This window comes from Babylonia areolata, chromosome 3, assembly GCF_041734735.1.
Source record: "Babylonia areolata isolate BAREFJ2019XMU chromosome 3, ASM4173473v1, whole genome shotgun sequence".
NCBI classification, from domain to species: domain Eukaryota; kingdom Metazoa; phylum Mollusca; class Gastropoda; order Neogastropoda; family Buccinidae; genus Babylonia; species Babylonia areolata.
In genome coordinates this window covers 16,797,274-16,803,900 of record NC_134878.1, presented here as the reverse complement: position 1 = coordinate 16,803,900, position 6,627 = coordinate 16,797,274, and the positions used below count along the sequence as shown (strand labels likewise).

Below are 6,627 nucleotides of genomic sequence, written 5' to 3'. Positions count from 1 at the left end.
TATAGTTTTAAAGTTGATATGAAAATTTAGTATTTTGTTAAACTAATAACCTGTAGAGCCAAGTACAAGTACATCTAAACGTCGTATGAAGTGAAAAGGACTTCCTTTTTGAGAAAAGTCAAGACTGGAAATTTTTTCGTTTAATCAATTCAAGGGTATTAACTCGCATGGTTTACCATTTTTAACTGTGAATTCCGACTGATTCTGTGGATATTTTTTATGGCAGTTTGGGGCATAATCCAGTAAGTGATGAAGCGTTCACAAATCTTTCTTTGAATAAATATTTAACGGTCTCCTTCTCCAACTTTCCATCACATGTTATCGTGTATTGTTGATTGAATATAGGATTGAACAGGCAGGTCAACAACTTGAAACAAAATGGCGTCGTTCGCGTTCGCGAAGAATATGAGCACGCGCTTTGAATGTGTATAAATATGTCTACGCAATTGATTTTTGCCCATGACCTTCAGGGCTCAGCCAATAGATCTATAAAATCCACTCGTCGTATTGATTTTAGTATTTTCCGAAAAAGACCACTTGGGCGAATGAACATAGTGAAAGCCCTGTACACTGAGAGTAAAACACACAAGCTTTTCATGTATTGAGTATAATTTCAAAATGTAATGTTTAAGATGAGAAAGATCAGTTTAAAGCAAATTAAGTCCCCAAGCATTAATTACAGAGTAATTTCCCTTTTTTACTATCTGCACCAAAACGTTTGCAAAATAAATAAAACTTCCATGCTTAGCAAAAGAAGTTCCTGTTTGAACAAAAAATGATAATAATGACTACTCTTGTTGTGTCAGAATATCAGATCAAAGTGCCAAGTTTAGAGAATTAAAAAAAACCCCAAAAAACAACAACAACAACAACAGTAAATGCAGTTTGCATATAATTTGGCTTCTTTTTTTTCTTCTTTTTTTTGTTTTTGTGCCCATCCCAGAGGTGCAATATTGTTTTAAACAAGATGACTGGAAATAACTGAATTTTTCCTATTTCTATGCCTAATTTGGTGTCAACTGACAAAGTATTTGCAGAGAAAATGTCAATGTTAAAGTTTACCACGGACACACAGACACACAGACACACAGACAACCGAACACCGGGTTAAAACATAGACTCACTTTGTTTACACAAGTGAGTCAAAAATCTCTCCTAATATCGACTCAATCTTAGTCAGTCAAAAGTCCGCCAGCTCAAATTAGGAGGTGAAAGCGAATAAGAAATGCGCAAGGAAAAAGTTTGTTTCGACAGGACTTAGTCAAAGAAAGGAGTACTGAGGCCTACAACAACAACAAAACAAGAGAGGCAAGGCCTTCAAGACTCACTTGTGATACACTTTAAAAAAAAATCCAAGCTTTTTATGTATTGAGTATAATTTCAAAATGTAATGTTTAAGATGAGAAAGATCAGTTTAAAGCGAATTAAGTCCCCTAGCATTAATTACAGAGTAATTTCCCTTTTTTTTACTATCTGCACCATTTGCTCCAAAAACCTTTGCTAAATAAATAGCAAAAGAAGTTCCTGTTTGAACAAAAAATGATAATAATGACTACTCTTGTTGTTGGGTCAGAATATCAGATCAAAGTGCCAAGTTTAGAGAATACAAAAAATTTGATTATAACAGTAAATGCAGTTTGCATATAATTAGGCTTCATTTTTTAATTTTTTTGTGCCCAACCCAGAGGTGCAATATTGTTTCAAACAAGATGACTGGAAATAACTGAATTTTCCCTATTTCTATGCCTAATTTGGTGTCAACTGACAAAGTATTTGCAGAGAAAATGTCAATGTTAAAGTTTACCACGGACACACAGACACACACACACAGACACCCGAACACCGGTTTAAACATAGACTCACTTTGTTTACACAAGTGAGTCAAAAATCTCTCCTGATATCGACTCAATCTTAGTCAGTCAAAAGTCCGCCAGCTCAAATTAGGAGGTGAAAGTGAATAAGAAATGCGCAAGGAAAAAGTTTGTTTCGACAGGACTTAAGTCAAAGAAAGGAGTACTGAGGCCTACAACAACAACAAAAAAGGGCTGTTTAAAAGTATTCGCATTTTTTCCTCGTTTGTTTGGGTTTTTTTTTAAAGGAACAAGGATGCAAATCAGCATTAAATATAGGCCTACCTAACAAGCAAGCAAATGACATATCCGTATTGTGATAATGCTTTTATGTAAATAATGTTCACATACACACACACACACACACACATTCACACACACACACACACACGACACAAGTGCAGAAGTGCACAAATACACACGCAAACACACGCACACACACACACGTCACAAGTGCAGAAGTGCACAAATACACACACACACACACACACACACACACACACACGGCACACACACACGTCACAAGTGCAGAAATGCACAAATACACACACACACACACACACACACGTCACAAGTGCAGAAGTGCACAAATACACAGCAAACACACACACACACACACACACACACACACACACACACACACACACACACAAGCACAAAACAACACACACACAAACACACACACGCGGGCGCACGCACGCACAGGCACTGGGGACACACATACGCTGCACACATTTGCACTGGGGCACGCGCATAAAGTATACGTACATACGTACACATTCATGCGCACGCTCATCTTCACTGAACAGAGACACACCTGCACACACGTACCCCCCGAAGAAGAATAAATGGTGTAGATGAAAATGCGAATGTGAAAGAGTGATAGATAGACAGACTGACTGACAGACAGAGGCACTGAGATCGAGAAGAAAGACAGAGACAGAAACAGCGACAAAGGTAGAGAAATGACTACAGAATGAATCTACTAAATAAGTAACATAAGCAAGGAAAAAACACAGTATCATAGACCTTTTTCCCCTTTTCTTTTCCAGTTCTCATTATACAACAAAGTGACAACCAAACATACAAGCTCTTACCGTGAACCAAGGACATATGGTGGAACTGTTCTTGAACTCGAAAAATTTCATTTCTTGCAAACCTTTGGTGTACATGACCAGAAACCAACGCAGTTCGGAACAATTTAAAACGCAGTGCAACGATTGTTACTAAAAACAAAACAAAACGAAAACATAAAATAGGCCTTACGACAAAATAATGTACTGTTTTCTATTATCAGCGTATCAACCAATCGCATGAAATCTTGTCGTCAAGTGCGGTGCAAAAAATAGAGAACAGGGTATTCCCGGTCCTGTACAGAGGAAAATAACGATTCGGATTCAACGGACACGTCTTGTGTGTGTGTGTGTGTGCGTGCGTGCGTGCGTGCGTGCGTGCGTTTGTGTGTGTGTGCGTGTGCGTGTACGCGTGCGTGCGTGCGTGTGTGTATGTGCGTGTGCGTGCGTGTGTGTGTGTGCGTGTACGTGCTTGTGTGTGTGTTTTTGGCGTGTGTATGCCATTTTGCGTGAGCACGCGTGTGTGTGCTTGAGAGAAAGAGAGAGAGAGAGAGAGAGAGAGAGAGAGAGAGAGAGGAGACAGAGATACACAAAGAGAGACACACGAAAACACAGAGACAGACAGACAGACAGTCTGACGCTCTCTCTCTCTCTCTCTCTGTGTGTGTGTGTGTGTGTGTGTGTGTGTGTGTGTGTGTGTGTGTGCTTGTGTATGAAACAATCTTCAACGGATTGATGAACACTTAAAATGTCTGTGACGTGCATCTTAGCCTCACAGGCCGAACACCATATACTGGTTGAGAACGGTCCTTTCAAAGAGAGACAGTGGACGTTTTTTTTCCCTGACAATAGAAGAAAACCGAGGACAAACGTGAACTGTGATGTGTGGAATTTGTTTTGAGAAATCTCGGCCTCCACGCTGGAAATCACGTTTACCATTGAACGACTCCAAGAAGATCAGTTCCCTTTGCATTTTCAGCAAGACAAGTCAGTTTACAGCAGAGTCTCGCTCAACTCTCAAGTCCTACCGGAGAACACAAAGACAAAATTAATTCTATCAGGATCCAGGCAGTGCCATCATGAAGATTTGAACTCATGAAGGGTCTTATAATATATGATCAACGACTTTTATGTCGACCGTGACTCTTGAGCAACCACCCATGCTTTGGCCATCACAAAACATGAACCATACAACGGACAGAGACTACACTCACACACAGACACAGACACAGACACACACACACACACACACGCACACACGGGAAAAAAGACTGAAAAAATGTCCGTCGTGGACGATGGAATCATCTGCTGCAGAGCTGAACAAGGCAGATGGCTCACCCTGCGGAAGCGGTAAAGTACAACGAAATCATTCCGTCCCAATCCCAAAGTTCATCAAGCAGGGAGACCTGCGCCATTATCCCACCTGCACAACCTATGGCCCTGCTGGGAAAAAAAAGCTGCTCCCAAGATAACTGAACTGCAAACAAAAAACGAAAACAAAAACAAAACCTTGTTCAAGATCAATATGTGATCGTACTGACTACAAATACCGTGATATCTCCCTTCTGCTATTATTAAAAGGGTTTTAGCACAAGTCACCCTGTCCCTGGTGTTAAGCCAGAATCACACCGTAGCTTTTGATCGTGAAGATTCACGGCTGACATGATATTCTCAGTGAGACAGCTGTAAAAAAAAAAAAAAAAAAAAAAAAAAAAAAGTCGTGAGCGAAGGAGACTTGGTTTCGTCAGTCAGTCGATCTCACCAAGGCCTTCGACCTCCCTTTAATTGTCGCCACCGTGAATGTTCAAATTCATAGAATAAAAAGCCAACAGCACACGTGGGTATAAAATCCCGCACCATGCAAAGAAATTATCCAAGCATTGTGTACACAAGTGAATGCGGAAGACAGGTAAAGTGGCAACGGTCTGGACACAAGACTCCGAATATGTTGATATGGCTTGATTGTTCAAGTGAACAGGCTAGTGATTGTTTTCATCCCACTGCGCATATAAACATTTTCGTTTTTTCACAGATCACAGGAACTAGGTATACTTCATGTCCAACACCTAGCAATGTCTAAAACAGCGTCTGTCCAAACAGGACCACACTGGCTAGAAGCAAGTTTTTGTTTGCGAATTTTTTCTACTCGATCAGGGAAATCCCGAATGTTTTTCAGGAATTAACGGACTTTCCCGAAAACTAAATTAAAGTAAAACCGTATTTTTCGCCGTCTAAATATAACAAATAGATAACAAACAGGTCTGCGTCATTGACCTTATGTGAATGCACCTCCTTCCTATCCTTTCCATTTCCTTGCCAAGAAATACACACGTACATATACATAGACAAACACTGACTGAAACCATTTATTGTCAGATTAACTGTTTGTTGTACTGACATTTTCGCAACCATTTGAATAAAATATTAACTGAGCAACACAAGGAAATTCTGAGTTGAGGAAGGTATGATTTAAAAAAAAAAAAAAAAAAAAAAAAAACCAAAACAAAAAAACCCACACAAACAAACAAACAAACACGCATACACAGACGAACACACACAACTACAATCACACACACACACACACACACACACACACACACACACACACTGACACACACACACCACACACACACAAACCAAAAAAACACAACAAAAACACGTCTGTCACTGACCTGTTTGCTGACGCCTCTGGTGTCGCCAGTGTGTGTCTGCACGCAGCGAGGTACACCCGCGACACACTCTCAAAAACAACGTAACTCATTTCACCACATCGATGAACTCCCAGCACTGTGTCAGTGAACTCGACTGAGCGGGGAAGATGCTCGATAAAACAAGTTTTACTCCCTCTTCTTCTGCCGACGGATCTGAATCTGAAAACAGATCTGTTCATTTCTCAGACGCCATGAGTTGCAAGTTGGAGTGTCGCCAAACCTCGCCACGTCTTGCACGTGTTGCTCGATCCCACTGAAAGCTGTGCACTGTGTGCGCAGTCACGTGTTTTACCCAAGCCATTGAGGAGCTTTGCCGGCAGTTTGGCCTGAACGTTCTGTACAAAAAGAACTTTATCCGAAGTTTCCTTTGGGCAAACTGTGCATGAGCTTTTCAAACTCAGTTTGCATTCGATTTTTTTCCCTATTAAAAATGGTTTAGATGTGTGATCGTTATATAAAACTGCATACACATTGCATCAACGGTGGGGGCTGGGCGTGGGTAGTAGTGGTGGTGATCTCAGTCATAAATAACTAAAGCGCTCAGCGCCATTTGCTTTTTGTATTATCAATATTTTGATTTTTTGTTTTGATGCTACCTAAAACGACCGAGCATTAAAAAAAAAAAAAAAAATCAGTCACTTAGTCACTTCGTTCTGCCGCTGTCATTCAGTCTGGGAAGATTCAGATTATCTTTTGCTAACAGTGTTTCTATTCGCATGTTTTGGTGTTTTTTTCAAATTTTTCTATTTATTAGCATCATAACTCTTTTTTGAAGGTTGGATTTCATCTGCTCACATAACAACAGGGCGAGACGAGAGACACCAGTGCAAATCCTGAGTCAGGTCCGCAGTCTAACATTTTCTGCACGCTGTTTTCCACTCACTACCATTCCCGAACACTTCTTGGCACCATACATTGAACATGCCTAGTCCTTTCAAAGTTTGCCTTTCTTGTCTTGAATGTACTCAGTCAGCACGTCTACAACTGAATTTC

The 6,627-nt window shown here is 40.4% G+C and overlaps 1 protein-coding gene across 3 annotated transcripts in view; it reads right to left on the bottom strand.

The window, feature by feature from the left end:
* Positions 1–5,852, bottom strand: part of LOC143279777 (uncharacterized) — a 43,179-nt gene extending 37,327 nt beyond the window's left edge. The window contains exon 1 of one of the 3 annotated variants that reach the window (XM_076583928.1): positions 5,596–5,852. The gene's annotated coding sequence lies outside the window, so the exon portion shown is untranslated. Of the gene's footprint in view, positions 1–2,947; positions 3,077–5,595 lie in introns of those variants that run through there. The other 2 variants (XM_076583930.1, XM_076583925.1) reach the window with 2 other exon arrangements.
* Between the last annotated feature and the right edge of the window lie 775 nt (positions 5,853–6,627).